This window comes from Sylvia atricapilla, chromosome 11 (genome assembly GCF_009819655.1).
Source record: "Sylvia atricapilla isolate bSylAtr1 chromosome 11, bSylAtr1.pri, whole genome shotgun sequence".
In the NCBI taxonomy this organism is placed as follows: domain Eukaryota; kingdom Metazoa; phylum Chordata; class Aves; order Passeriformes; family Sylviidae; genus Sylvia; species Sylvia atricapilla.
The window spans coordinates 13,117,419-13,134,900 of NC_089150.1; the positions used below are offsets into that span (position 1 = coordinate 13,117,419).

Genomic DNA, 17,482 nt, shown 5'->3' on the forward strand with positions numbered 1-17,482 from the left:
CAATGAAATAGAGAAAAATGATCAAATGTGGTTTCTTTTATATTCCCTGTTCTGTAAACATGCTGCTATTCATTTCTGTGCCAATAACTTCCTTATTCTATAATGTAATTAACTTTCTCTAGCTCCATTTTCTTGTCTTTTTTCATATGAATATAGCTTATGGAGGTGACTCACAGCTCTGACATGTGCTTTCTCAGAATCAGAACTGAATTTCCAGGGAAGGGTAGAGTTGGCCACTCTTGAATTCCAGTGTACACTTTTCTGATTTAAACCCTCTATGTTAGCTATGTTGAGACTCCTTTGTCTTAGGAAACACTCAGCCTTTTACCTGGACTGGAAATCCATGTATTGTCACACGAATTGGAGTTAAAGAAAACTGCAACAGACCACAAGCTCTGCCAGTCTCTATTTGTATACATATATATGTATGAACACACCTTTTCCTTTGCAAGGTTGCAAAGACTCAAAAGAAGAAAATGTTTTTTCATCTTTAAAAACAACTGCCTCCTTTCTCCACCCCCCAGTCTGCTAAAAATGCTTTTCATTTGCTATTTTTTTCCTTGTACGTGTCTTAAACTCTGTGTAAGAAAATGAGTTTTGCCTTGGTATGTGCTGGCTTATTTTCGTAATAAAAGTCCAAGTTTTATTGTAGGTAGTAGAACACAGCTAATAATGTAAACCCTTTCTAAAGTTTCACCTAAAACTCAGCTTGATGGAGGAAAAGTGTAATGTTAGATTAAACTATTTAACAAAACAATATTTCTGATTGAGTTAATAAATGATCATATCCTAATTTTATAGATGTAGTTATTGGCTTGTGAGACAATCCTGATAATAGGAATTTTTTTTTTTGGTTATTAACAGTTTGAGGCTGGTAGTCCAACATGATTATAAGGTTCTCAATATATTTATGCACAAATACAGAATTTGATAATGGCTATAAATATATTTAATTTCCCTGTAAAAATTTGGCTAAAATACTGGTGATATTGGTGAATAACCCCAGTGTTAGGGGCTCTGAAAGACATATGCACCCAATGTGAGGATATGTGGTTTGTATGTTTTTTTTTTTTTTTTCTTTCTTTCTTTCTTTCAGTGGGATTGGCTGATTTAAAGGGAATAGGATTAGATTTGAGAGAATAAATGAATCCAGACTTGGTTATTGCTTGGCTGTTGGAAGGAAATAGTTTGCTAGAGCTTTTCTGTAGGTGGAGCCAATGTCTTCACTTGGTTTATTTCTATTTATCAGCACATCATCTTCTCCATGAAACATAACCCTTCACAAAACAACCCAAATGTTTAGATCCATTGATATCTAATGAGTACATTTGGAATAGTTACAGGCTCTGTATGCTCTTCATCTGCCGCTTCTACGCAATTTACTTGAACGTCTTCTTTCTAAATACATGCTTTGTGTTCTCTCTCAGAGATTTGTGATAATGGGGGATTTTTTACATAGTCCAAGTTCCACTGATATTACTAAAAAAAAAGAAAAATAATGTAATAATTGACAGAGAACTGCTTAGTAAGCTGATGGCTGTACTTGGTAACTGCAAACAGGTTCTTAGGGGTGTTTCACTGCCTTCTGGCTGCTGTATCCTCCATTCAGAAAGTTCTTATGCTGCCCTTGCTCTGCAGTATTATCTCATTCCCAATTCCATTCAAACCAGTATTTTTTGGGAAAGAATTCCAAGTGAGGGTATTAAGGGACCATTTATTAAAGGGAATGAGCTTCACTCACCTTTCTCTTTAAAATATGTGTGTGGGGAATGCATTATTTTTATTTGCTAATAGATAATTAACATCTAGTTATCTATTTTTTGTAGTCACACTGCTTTAATTGGCTTTGGCTCTTACATATTTAATTTCCCTAAATAAGAACTTATTTATATAAGGACGTAGGTTTTAGATTTATAACGATGAATAAAATATGTGGGTTTATTTTCTTCAGCTCATTATTTGACTCAAAACTAAATGCTGGCAAATTTTTCTTTAATACATGATCTTTAGAAGGAGAACTTCAGGAATTTTTCAGTTCATTAGATCCTTTCAGTAAAATCCTGCAAAAACTGAGTTAATTAAATTTCTACTTTTTCATTATCTGCTGAGTTTTTGGAAGGTTTATTAACTAAAGCAGTGGTCTTCAGATGCTGGGCAAGAAACAGTGCATTGACTACCAGGTATTTGAAAGTATGGGGGAAAATATGAGGCCCTAAATAATTCCTAAAAATCACCCAGTAGCTAGCTTGAAGATTTGCATCCTTCATGTAGAGCATGAAGGCACTAGATGGCTCTCTTGAACGAGGATTGTGTTTCAGTCTTGTTTTCATAGACAGTCTCACCCTATTTGTTATGTTTCATTACTCATTTTACAATGGTAGCCAATGCAAAGACAATTCCACACAGATTTTATTTTCATCTGTGATCTGGATGCAGTTTAGAACAGCTAAGTCTAAGAACCAAAGCAAGGAGACTGAAACAGAAAGCACAGCTTTCTACAGAAAATCAGGAATGCAGTCTGAAGGGATTAGTGGAATTCAGTCCCAATGTGTTAGTCAAGGATTGTAATTTGATTTACAAAAGTGAAAGAGCAAACTAAGAGGTCATTTTCCTCTTTGAATAGGTTAGAGTTTCACCATATCTGCACTGATGCTGCAACTGCCATAGCACATCTGAAAGCACATTGGGGAGCCAGCAGTGCTCATTTCAGGTGTGAGCAAGTTTTAAGCACTGCTGAATTAAACCACAGCCTCTGTCAGCTTGGGGTAACTGAGACACTGGGCACTCCCATGGCTCCAGCACTCCTAGTTTGAATATCTGGAGGAAGAGGCCATTTAAAAGAACAGTGTTTCCATGAAGAAAGCACAGTTGTCTGCTACATCTTAAGAATCATAGGCAATGTCATTGCTGATGAACTTTTCTGTCTCCAAATATGAGTAATTAAGCTTGTTGCTATTTCCTATTTCATAAGCGATTGTGCAGGCGTCAAATAGATGAGAACATCCAATATACTGTCTGCTCAGTTGTTGTCTTTGCTGTCATCTATTGAACATCTGTTTTGATGAGGGGTTATAGTATCATTGGGGAATTACCATATTTACCTAAGATGTAGCATTCATTCTATTTTTCTTTTCTAATTTTTGGGTTTTTAGCCTCAAATGAAAGATGTCTGTGCAGGTTTCCATAGCCTGAGCACCATAATGATGAACAAATTTGTGGTGGAGAATTTTTCTGAACTGTAGTGCCTTAACACGTACGTGCCACAAACAACTTTTTCACCTTGTAGAGCTTTCTCACAAAGGAAGTAGAATCTATATCCTATTTAAAAATATACCACTGTAGCAAAGGGGGAAGGATTTTTATTGCAGATGCATTGTTATCCCAACAAAAAAGTTGGTCTGTTTCAGAGCCTTGGTGGACTGAACACCTGTATGTTTCAGTCAGAACAATCAGTTTGTTCTCACTTGTTCCTGATTTGCCTGGAGAGAGTAATTTCCAGCTCTCAACTTGCAAAAGGCATATTTTCACATAGGAGGACATGTGGTGGAGAAAAGATTTTCTGCTGATAACAAGTTTCAGAAACCATTTTCAAAATGATGTTACCTTTCAGCCTCTCAACAGTATTGTGAGTGTTTACAGAGGTCTTGGCTGTGCTTACTCACCATCTGCATCATTAAGGCACAGCATGATTGACCAGAAAAAGGAATTCTTACCAAGAGATTGGGAACAGACAAGCATAGACCCCCAGGAAAATTCATTTTAACACCAACTCAGATAATAGAATTTATCAAAACAATAGTGGGCTTCAGGATGGTAAGATAGACCTTCTGGAAAGATTCCAAATTGGGGCTACTTTGATCATTTGTTTCCTCTGTGTCCTTCAGCAGGAGGGGTTTCTTGTCTCTATCACATGTATCTGGAAGCCAGATGCCACATGCAAATTTTTTTTTTTTAATTTATTAACCATATTTTTGAAATGGCTTGGTTTCCATCAAAGTCTAAAAAAGTACTGGTTTAAACATCCAGAAAACCTGAGTGTTTTTTGTGTCTGATAGAAAGAATAGAATTAGAAAGTTTCATAAAAACTTTCCTTTTGTTTCTTTGGAAACAAGTTTTGAATACCTGACACAGTTTAACACGTGTTCAGAGTGTTATGAGCAGCGTGAAAATGTCTCAGTCTCTGAGGGTGTCCTTCACTTCTCAGAATGACTTAAAATAATTGTGAGAGGGCTCTTCAGGGGTGTTTTGTAAAGTTTTTAATAAAAGCAAAATAACAAACGATACAGAAACAAAAGAAAAGCCAAGCATAGGCATCAGAGAAACCTCTGACATCTTGCTAAGACATCCTAAAAAAGCCCAGAGCACCTCTGTGCTCGTCCTCAAGTACTGAATGATCCAGGAGGGTTCTTTTAGCAAACTGCCAATGGAAGCACCTCCAGGTTTTGAGAAACATCCCAAAGATCCAACCAGTTCCCCTGTGCTTGTACTGAGCCAATTACAATGAGAAGGCTATGGAAAATTCTAGTTTAACTTCCTTACATGTTCAAAGGTAAACTGAAACTTTTTTCCTTACATAGAAGCACCTGCTCAGGTGTGGAGGTGCATTCCTACAAGTACATTATTAACAGGGTGACTATTCCCAGGGTATGAATTTATGGTGGTTGAATCTTTCATTTATTTTCGTGGAGCTTTAGGTCTAATGTCAAATGTATTTGAATATTGCCAATGATCCCTTCCTGCTAGAATCATTGGGCAGAATAATAGTGATGAATCCTTAAATAAGGAAAGTGTAGGCTGTGCAGTTACAAATGCTGCCAAACACGGTTTGGAACTGGAATGTGCATCATGATATTGTGGTATTTGTGAAATGCTTACTAGTTATTTACAAAATGCTGACACTTTGAGCCAAAGCTCTCCTGGGAACTGGAGCAAAAGAGCTGCCTTAACATATTTAGTTTGCCAGCTGTAAAAGTTATAAAATTTTTTTGCTAGATATTTTCTACAGGAAAGAAAAATTTTGGCAATTTACAGTATGATGGAATTTTTGAAGAAAGCTTGTTTTGTCAGATTGAAATAGGTTTATACATGATTTGAATAATTGTATTTGCCATTAGGATAGCTAAACTTATTTGACTGTGTTCCCTCCAGGTCAAAACTATCATAAACTTGGCAGTCATTAGTGTTTCTGGTCTTTCACTGGACTGCTGCAACTTGAGGCTGCAGCAACTCACAGCTGTATGAAAAACCTGAAAGAATTCTCTTTCCATGAGAACGTCCTCTCCTTCTTTTTCAGAGCTGAATTAAGTATTCCAGATCTAATGTATTCCAGTTTTGTCTACCATCCCTTTTCCAATTCAGTTTGAAGGAGGAATTCAGTATCAGCCAGTATCAGGCTGAAACAATTGACAATTTTCTGTGAGACTTCTGGCTCACTTTGCTGTTTACTGTGCCTTATCATCAAGTGATTGTGATGAAGCTGTACTCAAAATTTTTGTCCAAGACAAGTTTCAGGATTACACTTTTAATCAGTTTATATGCTAATCTGTATTCCTTTTGAGAGACATTGAAAAAATGAGATATCTACTTGGCAGTTTTAGATATCAGAAAAGCCTTTTTGTTTGAAGGTTTGGAGCCCTTCTTCCCCGAACTGTTACTCCTAAGAACAGCTTAAAAATTTTACCGTCTCTCTGAATACCCTCTGAATTACTGTTAACTGTCTCTGAATACATTCAGAACTTCACTTTCCTGAAGTGTTACGTAGTGCTTGGAGTTCACAGAGAGGGAAACACCAGGACAAGCAACTTGGAAAAAGCAAAGTTTACCAGCTTGTCTGTCCATTGGATTTCTCTGAGGTGTTTTGACCCTTGGTGTATTCAACTTCACACCCCCCTCCACTCTCATCTGTACTTGGGGCACAAAGATCAGCAGCAGTCATGCCTTGTTCTTCCCTCTTTCATTCTGGGAGTGCAGCCCTGATGCAGGTGCAGAATAAGTGGCAGCTGTTTTAAGTCTGTTCCAGGTGTGTGAAGCACAGCAGTAACTTTGTGTGGCTGCCTGGCTCTCACACCTGCCTTGCTGCACAGCTTGGACTTCAGTTATTTCCCAGCCTCCTCAAAAAATGATTATTTGGGAATGACAGCTGCATCTAGATAAATACAAACAGGGTACACAAAATCCATGTCAACGTACAGACTATGAATCTTTCTTTTCCAAGTGAATTTCCTGGCTACAGGAATATAGTATTCTATGTAAGTAATATACCATATATAGCATCTTATATAAAGTGATATTTGTGGTATTAGTGGATCTGTAAAAATGTTTTGGGGGATGATTTGTATTAGTTCTCTTGCATGAGAGGAGTACTATGTGAAATGTCTCACGAAAAAGATGGATTCTGGAGACAGTGAAATGTTCTTTAAAAGATATTTTTTGACAAGTATTTTATTTTTTTTCCAATGTAAATTCAAACTTGTGTTTACTGCATCCGAAAGTGTTTTGTAATAATTCTGAGACAGTGATAATATCAATGCTTCTATCATGAACGTTTCCAAATGCAAAAGTGACTTTTCTTTAGTGTCACAATAAAATTTGTATAAATGTTTGAAAGAAGAAAATGTTTTGAGGGTACGATGTAATCCTCTATGGAACACTTATTTTGTTTTCAGAGATAAAATTGTACTGTCTATATTTTGCACTAATTCTGTCTTTTGCATGCCTTCAGAGCTCTGGATTTCTAAACTGTACCTTCCAACATTTAAGATTTGAAGCACTACACATCCTGATTCTTAGTGTAAAAATAAATTTAAAAATTGACACTTCCTGTGAAGGAGAGGTGATACATACACAGAACGTGTTGTAATTGTGTAGCCTCTTACAGAACACCTGGCAGTTGTGGAGATGTACTTCAGGAAATAGTTTTTCCAATGCTTTCTTGAGTGAACAGCCTATCAAAAGCTTGCTAGGAAAAGGAAATATCTTTTAAAGTTTTCATCGTATTCTCAGCTGTGTTAAACAGTTTATTACGAGAAGATTTATGCACTCTGGTACCTGAACAAAGTAATTTGTGTTGGGATTGTTCAACGTGATGACAGAACTGGAAGTCATTATTTCATTACACTTGTATTTCTTGTTGCTGGCAAGTTCCTGAAGGACATGAGATTTTAGATGTTGTCACACTCAGAGACAGAGTCTCACCTAACCTGGAAACCAGCAAGATAAAAAAGCAGGAAATGACCTGTAAAGAACAAAGTTCTTTGGGATTTTTCAGGGACTGGTTGGGGATTTCTTGAAAAGGAACTGACTTAATGATTGATCGTGGAGGAAGGAGTGAAAATAATGAGGTGTCATTAATTTTTCATAATTGTCAACACTACAGGTGATAACTGGAAGCAATATATTGCTTTGTCTTGAAAGCACATGTCAGAAGCTGTTTTAGATGTCGTTGTACCATAACAGCTAAGCCAAAATGTAGTGTGCTTATATATGAATCTGTTAATCTTGTCTAATTTAATGCACTGAGAAATCAAGTCTTGTTTGTGTTCTCAGTTGGGCTTAAATGAGCAAGCAATTGTTTGACTTTTTAGTGAAAGAAAGTCTGTCTTGCTTTCAGTGTTAAGATAAAATAGCACTGAATTAAAGGGTGATTTTTAACTTTTTTTAGTAGCTCATGGACTGTTACAGTATGGGCTGTGATTTATTTATTTATTTTTTAGTGGGCCATCTGTTCATTGCTTAATAGCAAGAAAACAGGAAAGGCAAAAATATCAGAAGGTAACTGAGAAAATTCTTATACTGCAGCTTGGTGGGTGGCATGTGAAAAATACAAGTTCTTCACTAACTTTTAGACTGTGTGTACGTTATCATAGCAGCAGAAGAATAGCTTTGGAGGTAGGGAGTTCTGAGAATATTTTGGGTTTATATATTGGATGGGCTTTTTCATCTCTGCCCTTTCTTTTTGATATTAAGATCAAAACTAAAAGTCTGTAATATGTTTAAGACATATTGTGCTAGAGATAATGATGGTTTTACAGAACTATTTCTATAGGCCATTAGGCTGTAGTGTTGCTCTTTCGTAATTCCTATTGCTACAATGCTTTGTTTAGTTTATGCACACCATGTTTATTGCCTAAACAAAAATCCAGAGCATGTGGGAATTTCATTTTGTAGAGGTTTTGGAAAAATCTAATTATATGAGATAATGTGTTACGGTAATGCAAAAGCTTAAGTATAAAATATATTCACTTGTAACCTGAGCAGTGCCCAGACTTCTTTCTGTTAAATGTTTTCTGTTGGAAATTACTGGCATTAAAATCTCAGCAGTTTTTTTTCTCATGAAGGCAAACCCTTTGAACAATGCTGTTTTTATGGTTTTACTTAAAGTCTTGACAAAATCTTATTTCTTAACTTAGAATATTCAAGATGCTTTGTTTTCATGTAATATTGCCAGAGAAGTGGTCTGAGAAGTAGAAGTGAGATGTACCTGTTCCAGATTTTGCTTGACTCCTTTGGCTCTGCTGGTATTTTAGGGTATTTGGAACTTAATAGGATATGATCTTAATATCTTTATAGTCGAGGGACACTGAGCAAAATTTGAGAAATAAATTTTAGAAAATACAGATCACATAAAATGCGTTTAGGGCCTAGACCTTTGAAGCCCAGTGAGCTTTTTATGTATTCATGTGGAAATTCAGCATTTGTGCGTAAACAATGTGCAAAACTCTTACAATCTGCAAAAACTGAAGAGAGTTTTCTTTGTGATACTCCAATATACCATGAGACTTCTACTGTTCTCCGACTCTACTGAAATGGTAAATGCTTTTTCCGTAGAACCTTCGGATTTTTTTCAGAATTAGTGGAAAGAAAACTCAGTAGGTTTCCAGCAGTTTGACAGAAGCTCTGCATTCATGGCAATCTTCCACTTCCCAAGTGAATATTTGAGGATGTCCAGCCCTAATGAAGGTAGTCAGTACAAGTGTACTGAGCTGAGCTGCTCAAGAATGGAAGGGCAGAACACGCTCTGAACATCCTCATTAAACTGAGTTCCAAGAGGAAGACAAAGAATGTTCTGTAATTCAGATGTATTTCAACTTTGAGCAAACACTTTGTGCTGGCAGTATTAGAAGCAGTTCTGAACAGGTGCAGAAAGGAAGTGATGGACACCTGCAGTTCCTTCCACTGTTGCAAGAAAGTTTTCATGTAAATATTTTATTCGGAGTACCTATACTTAAAAATTACAGTTAACTCTCTGAGAGGCTTTTGAGATATCCCACCTTCCAGCCATGAGAATATTCAGATATTGAATGGTTTAGATTTGAGTTTCTCAGAATCTGAAGTCACGGGTCTTTGAATAGTGAGAGATGCCCATGAGGTTAATTGTATACATTGTGTTACCTGGAAAATAATTTGCCCGCTGTCCAGCTATTGCTGCTGTGTCTGAGTAGTTCTTCCTGTGTTCTTTAGGTCTTACCCTGAGGCAAGGTCTCTTCTCATTCAGGCTTGAAAGTTCTGGTCTACTGTCACCTCAATCCATATTTAATGACCTTATAGAGCTAATCTAATAATAGAAATCCAGAGTCTGCTTTTTCTTCACCTGGTATCTGCTGATAAAGTTAACTTTCACAATTGAGATTGGTATAGGTAAATAATGATTAACTGCCAAATATGGGTATAAACATCTGTATTTATATGTTGGAAATTGAGCATGACCATGTTTAAACACTGCCTAGAATATTTGGTGTGCAAGTATGGGAAACCCATATGACCATCAGGAAAGACCTACCTCATGAGTAAGGCTGTTGTGTAATCTAAGGTAAAAATAATCAATTTGAATCTTAATTATTGAAAAAAACCCCCATCCCAAACCAACACAACAGTCAGCCCCCTGAGAAATGCATAAGCAAAACAGCAATGTGGCAAAAATTCTTTAATTTTAACCTCTGTTGTTTATTGTGAATAAATAATTGCAAACTAATAGTTTACAACCAGATAAGCTGTGATAATTGAGTTGAATTTCCAAGAACTGTTTTAAAAAGCTATTCTAATAGAAATTTGAATAGAATTTGAAATAGAAATAGCAGTAAAATGCTCAAGAAAAGAGAGAAAGGTATTGAGACTCAGTTCCTCTTCCTATAGATAGGAAAGAGAACCAACAAGTGAAATTTTGAACCATATTCACATCTGGTTCTTGAGCAAGAAAACCATCATTAACTTGACCATTTCTCATTTTGTGAACCAGTCATTTATTAATTCAAAAGAACCCCATAAAATGGTGCTTGTTCTGTATATAGGGATTGTTCTGTATGCATACATCTGCAGATGGGGAGAACATCAGGGTGTAGCAGAAGAACTAAAGGGGGGCCCTCAGGGTGGCCCATTCTTCCTGGTGAATCACAGAAGTCCTACCAGCCTTTCTGTGGTAAGTTTGCTCCAGTGAATGAATTATTTGTCAGTCACGCTCATATTTATGTTTGTGATCACACAGCTAACAATTTGTGCATGTATCTGGGAATATTTTTGTTTTGTAATTTTTCAATTAAATTTACTTTATCATTATATTTTAATTTCTTGTTCTACATTTGTTTTAAGGGGTTGGATAATGATATGAACTACAGATCAATTTAGGGTTCTTTTTCCCTTTTCCTGTCTTGCAGATTCTTAACATCTGGTAGAAAATCCATTGCATAAGAGGAAGATCAGAAAAAGAAATTGATGATCCCAACTTGAAAGACTAAATTGAGGCAGGTAATGATGCAGTTCCTTGGCCTGTAATTCTGCCCATTTGATATGACGCCTATATAGTAGCTCCTTCTTAAAATGCTACATGATAGATATTAATGAAATGTAGCACAGAATCACAATCATTTTACCTAATTACTCTGTAAAATAAATTAAACCATCATTGTACCATTCTTTCTCTTAGATCACCCTGTGATGAGCGCACCCTGTGTACCATCGTTTTCCTCACAGAAAACATGAATAATAAGAGGATCAGAAGCTGCCTGCGAAAAGAAGGATTATATTGCACTCAATTTTTCTATAGAAATGTCCTTATGTTGTAAACTCTTCTAAAGAAAATGCTGTCATTCAGATGCAATAAGATGAAGAACTCACAATAAAAGTATATAAAATGTAGTTATTTTTTAGTATGTTTTTATTGCAACTGCAAAGAAACTTTGGCATTAGGTTTTTCATAGAATAATACATTTCCAAAACTGTGTTTACAGAGATATGGGATGTGGAGGACTTGAGCAGTGAAAGAGACAAGTGCAAATAAGAGATCTAACGTAGAATGAGGCTTTATTGTTGGCATGTTTGCTACTAAATGAAAATGTTACATCCATTTCCTTTTTTGTTGCCTCTAAATATGGTAAGATTCTTATATTCATGGTTCTTCTTAACAGACTTGCACATGATTTAATCTTCAATGACTTTGCTGCAGTGATATCACTGACTAGAATGACTCTTGTGCTGATGTAAATAAGGAAAGACTCAAACCTTTGGTTCACAGAGACCTGCTGAGAGCCAAAATTCAGCTCTGAAATCCAGTCTTCTGAAAAAAGGCACAGAGCAATATCCAAACAGAAAATGAGTAATGCCTGTAAAGGGAGCCTGTAGCATGCTGAGGTACTGACTATGGACCTGTTCCTGAAGATATTGCTGTTAGGTAGGAGCTGATGCCAAGAATTCTTGACGTTTGTGGGATAAGTCCATCAATTGGCACGGTATGTGAAGAAGTGATTTTGAAAATGGAGGCTGTGTGGTAAGACATAGGGGCCTACAAAATCTGCCTGACTCTATTGTGAGAGTCCACAGAGAGCTGTAAATAACCAGATAGTATTTAACCAAGAAGTAATGCAGTAAGTAAACTATGAAATAAATTGTTTCTGTAATATGTCAACAGAGTTATGTAGTTGGCAATTTTCCACCAGCTAACTTTTTATACTCTCTAGGTTTCAGTTCTTATTCCACACGGTTTCTCTCTTCTCTGTACAGTTAACCTACCTCTTACAGTTTTTAACCCTTAAACTATTTGGAACTCTGTTTTGAATTATCTTGTGCCAAAATGTCTGTGTTTATAAGCTTTGTTTTCTGATGTCAGTAGGGCTTGGGTAATGGTTATTATTAGCCGACTGCTATATTTAAAGGAAATATAGGAAAGGAAAATTTGCCAATTCATAGACTTACTGGGTAACTTAGCAGATTTTTTTTGTCATTTGGTGAAGATTGGGTGCATTCTGTACTTGATGCGAGCTTCTAGATGTAGCTTAAGCAGCAAATTAAAACTATGCAATGCATAAGAATGGCATTTATATCTAGGCAGAAGATGTGGCACTGTGTGTTCACTGTGTCCTGTGTGCTTAAACCAGTGACAGATTAAAGTTCCCTAGTGATTTACTGAAGGCCTGGATCAAATTCCTCACAGGTATGTTTTGGAAGGCATAGAAAATACACTGCCACATTTGAAAGAATTGTTAGGACTGACCTTGTCTAAGCCTATAAAAACTTTAAGAACAAAATAGGAAATAAGTGTGAAATCAAATACCACGTTTCAGGTGGTGTTGAGGTTAAGAGTTGTTGCTCTATAGTGTGAAGGGAGAGCAGAAAGAAAAGAATAGTCAGTATGAGTTACAGAATCCCTAAAGAGAAGTGTCAGCATTAAAGATGCCTAACTCCTTACAGAAGTATCAGAAGAAAAGCGCAAGAATTGATGGATGGATAAACCATAAATGTATTTAAGTGAGGGGCAATAGCTCATTGCAGCCTCAGTGCATAGAAGTTTTCTGTTAACTTGGTAATAAGGGAGTTAGCAGCATTAGTATTTATGTTCTAATAACTGGGCTTAAGACTAAATGGTGAAATAAAATTATTTCATCCCCTGAAATACACTAGTCTTTAAGATGAAGACTTGGCAAGGAATTATTGAGTAAAATTTTGTACTTTTCACTTATTTAGCACTTCTTGCTCAGCTATTTCAGAGCTACATTATTAATATGTCCGTGAGATGGTTTTTGAAACTTACTTGTAAGTAAAAGTCAGAAAAAGGTTGGTTCTCCTTTGTGCATATCACAATCCATGTGTCAGCGCACAGACTAAAGTTTTCTCTGTTTTCTATTCTGTGTTTTAGGTCACAGAATTTTCTGAAAGGAATTCATGTGGTATACACTTACCTACAAGTTTTCATTATGCTAATTTTGTCAACAGTGTATAGACTGTGAAGTGTTAACGTGTTTATTAAGTGCTAAATAGAGATCAAGAATTTTTCAGGTTTGCTTTTCTTATTATGGTTAAGGATTCTTTAGCAACCTATTGTGTTTTCCAAAGAGAATTGTTCTTTTTAAGTGAAAGTCTACAAATCAAATCTCCATAGTAACACTGGATTCTTCTGCCAGTCTGTGCTGTTGCAAATTTCCTTGTCAAACTGAAGGTAGTTACACAATTGTATAAACCAATCTTTTTCATGTAGTTAAAATGGGGAAGTAAAACAACACTCTTATTGGTAATTTTTCTTATATTATTGTATATCCTTTCTCATTTACATTGCTGGTATTTTATATTTTTGGCATTTGTGAGGTGCAAAAAGTGTTGTGAAGTGGAATTTTAGCTTGTAGCTGTAGTACAGAACCTGTTTTGTGTAAGACACACCATGAAGAAGTGGCTTATTGACTGAAATTACTTTAAAAAGAGTCTTTTAGCATGTTGAGAATTCTGTTTCTAGGTATCTCTGCTCACCAGTGATATAACTGACTTTTGTCTGTCATGGGGATCACAAGCTAATTGAATCAAAATGTCATCAAAATAATTTATCTCGTTCAGAAGTAATTTCATAAGTAATGAGTTAGACTTGTTCATCCGACTTGTATAAATAAAAGGGATATATTGCCATTAATACTCCCCTGGGGAGCAGTGCAGTGTATCCCTGTGCTGCTCAAGGCTGTTCAGCTGAAGGGGAGTGTTGCATGTGTTTTCCTGATCCTGGAAGGAGGCACCACTGTGGATTCCTAAAACTGTGGATCCTGATTACTTCTGGCACATAAGGTGTCCATGAGTTGTCTTTCACTTGTCCTCATGAAGAAAGACTTCTTGAGTGGGACTGCTGGTGCTGTGCAGTCATTAGACTGGGTGGCTGAGGTAGCTCTGCTTGAAACATTGAATGTGTGTTCTGACCTTCTTTCCCACTTTAAAATGAGAAGTAGATTTAATGGATGATCAAATGCTGTTGGAATGACTTAGTTACAGGATGGGAAATGTCTGTATTTCTACAAATAAAATGGATGTGCATTTGGTCTTATGATTAGTGATGAGTTGCAAGTTTTTCATTAAAATGATGGTGATGTGCAGCCTGGCATAACTGTCCAGTGAGCAGAAAGGAAGAGGCTGTGGGCTGAATAAATTGTTCTGGTTTCCTACATACAGTGGGAAGTTTGCAACTTTGATGATTAAAAATGCCCGTTTTGTGGAGTAGCAACTGATATTTTGATATATGTACTTAACATTGTATGAAATGTATACAGGTACGTAAAGGGCCATGTAGATGTCTACTTAATAATGCTGCTGATCAATATGTGCAAATCCTGCAAGGGAAGAGGAATTTTTTTATTCTGGAAGTTTAAAATACTTAAGTTGAAACTTTTGACTGCTGTAATCCTTCTGCTTTTTCTTCATATTCTTCAGTGTATGAACCAGAGCTTGAAAAGGTTGATGGCATCTTGTCTATGCTTCCCATACTTGGCTTAGACTAAGTTAAGCTCTAATTTCAGTGTACAAGGGAAAGGAGAAATGGTAAAGAAGAGAAAGCTTCTTCTGGGGTAGGAATTGAAGTCCCTGCAGTACCTCTGGGCTGGTCATGAGCATTACATTGTCCTATGCTCCACATAAAAGAGAGAATCTTCTTCTGAAGAAGGATAGTCTGGCTAAGAGAAGAAAGCATGAAACCTTCATCTTCATACAGTTCTCCTGAAACGAAGTATTACTCTGAAAAGCCTTGGGCTGACTCTGCCTCTCTTTTGAAACAAAAATGATGAAAGATGTTTACGATAGCAGTAATTGCAAGGTTTTGAGTTGGAAAAGAGATAGAAATCAGATAATACATAGCATGTAATTTTTTCCTCAGTTTATTAAGTCACTTTTATTTGTTGAAACTGTACCTGCTATATTCAGGCCTTCTGCAATATTGACTCCAAAAGTTATCAAAACAAACCAAACTCCATACCTATGCTGAGGTATGTTTAGTGTCTAAAAACATGTAAAACATGGAAAGCATAGATAATTGTGGTTGGTTATTGCTGCCACCTTTGTTTGTAGCATGGAGTCTTCTGTACAGAATGTAGTATCCTATGTCAAATGCAGTGTTTTTCCATTTGCCAGTTTTCCAGTCTTACCCTATGCAAACATCATGACATGGATCTGCAAATTTTCAAAAAAATTCTCCTTTAGGTAATGTTTTTAATTACTACAGATAACAGCAGTAATTTCAGTTGAGATTCTTTTGATTTACATTTCTGGAGAAAACGAAGTGTTTAGATATATTTATAGTATCTGTGCATTCAGCATTTATTTTGGGTACAGATGCACAAGGAAGTAGTTTTTAAACTGTCCCTCAGCCCATGGCCTATAGGTATTCATGTCAGCATATAGATACAGGAAAGATGCAGTCAGAACTGTGTGAGGACTGTGTGTGTCTTGCTCCATGCATTGCCCTGAGATAAGGAAAAGGAATAAAATTAATTTCTTTTCCCATTCTTAAAAAAATTTATCTGCAATAGGAATTGTTGTAGTTTCTAATAGACAGCATCAGACACTTTTCACTCTGCTGTAATTTAAAAACAGATAAGGATCTGCTGTATCTTTCATGCAGTGATAAAATATGTTGTGTTCTATTTATTTATTTATTTCCCCTGATCTTACTGTTCTGATAAAAATGGAAGACTGAAAGAGGAAATTTGAACAGATGGATTTGAGTTACCAAGCAACAATCTAGTTTCCCAGGCAATGGAGCAGGTGCTAAGTGGATTTTATTCCTTTTTTTTTTTAATTATTGTGATCTGATGTTGAGCTTCACTTTAACAGACTCTTGGCAAACTTCATAGAATGATAAATATTCAATTAACTACCTGTGCAGGTTGTTTCCTATGTGACTTGAACAGTTCTTTTCTGTAGTTGTGGTATGACACAGTCTGTGCAGCAAGACTGTTGTAGAGGCCATTGGTGTTGTTTGCTTCACTCCAATACTCTCATATACAATCAACTCTTTTTTTCTGATTTTAATGTGTTCCTGTGATTTCAGAGGGAAATAAGTGTTCTGCATTCTCAAATGTTTAGACACTACCTCCTACCTCTTATCTCTTGAGAAAGACTGACTTGGTTGGAAAATCTCAACTGATAGGCAAAGCTGCATTGAATTGGTGGGTGCCTTAAATTCAGTTTCCAGCAGATCCAAACTTTTTTTTTATTGCATTGAAGTCAATGCAAGCTATTTTCTTCTTTTCTTTTTTTAGTGAGATTGTAGTGTGGTGAGTTCTTTTGCCAAGCATAATATTTTAGCTTAAGGTTAAAAAAGCATGCTATTTATACTTTTTTTTAAAAAACAAACCAAACTGAAATGCCCACCTGCCAAAGCATGCCTATCACTCAAATTGTGTGAAAAATTGTCCATGTAGTTACTGCTCTCATGTCCCTCTCTGCCATACATTTGCATAATCTAGCAGCTATATAGATTGGGAATGTCGGGATGACATTTCCCTGAATACTAGGGGAGATAATTTTGTTAACTGAGAGCTTTGACATTCTGTTACATGATGATATGATAATTATAATCTTTGTTACAAAATAATACCTTTTTCATCTACGAGTATCTCCAAGTCCTTTTCTGCAGCTCTGCTCTCAATGCACTCATCCATCACCCAGCCTGTTCTGATACTGGGCATTGCCCCCAGCCAGGTGCAGGACCTTGCCTGTGAAGGTTCCCTGGGACATATTCCTGCAGCTTGTCACTGTCCCTCTCAGCCATCCCTTCCCTCAGTAATGCCAACAGCATTGCTCAGCCTGGTGTCATCTGCAAGCTTGCTGAGGCTGTGCTCAATCCCATTGACTGAGGTGTTGATCTCAGTATGGGCCCCTGGCGGACGCCACAAATATTGTCACAAAAGTTTATTTGCATTTTTAAAAAACTTGCTATACTACAGACCCAATAACACACTTATATATTTGAAGTCTTATTAACTCTGCTGTTTGCTGGCTTTCCTGACTGAGTTTAAATGCTAAGTAGCTCAATCCAGCAGTAATTTTAAATATGTGTAAGTAAACCCCACCCATATTTAGAAAAGCACTTTTTGGAGAATTAGGAAACTGTAAATCAAACCCGTCAATTATTTTAGCTAGTGATTTCACCAAGTTCACGTGAAGGAAAAAGAGACATGGAAATATAGGTTAGAAAAGATAATAACAAAACAGATAAATTTTAGTAACAAAATAATTAGTTTTATAA

The 17,482-nt window shown here is 36.3% G+C and overlaps 1 protein-coding gene and 1 long non-coding RNA gene across 3 annotated transcripts in view; both read left to right on the forward strand.

The window, feature by feature from the left end:
* Window positions 1-17,482, forward strand: part of ERC2 (ELKS/RAB6-interacting/CAST family member 2) — a 420,204-nt gene that overhangs the window by 59,557 nt on the left and 343,165 nt on the right. The gene's annotated exons all lie outside the window — the stretch shown is intronic.
* LOC136365979 (uncharacterized) lies at window positions 10,286-11,120 on the forward strand. Its single transcript, XR_010744447.1, has 3 exons — window positions 10,286-10,414; window positions 10,650-10,740; window positions 10,919-11,120. It is a non-coding gene; the product is annotated as an uncharacterized lncRNA (long non-coding RNA).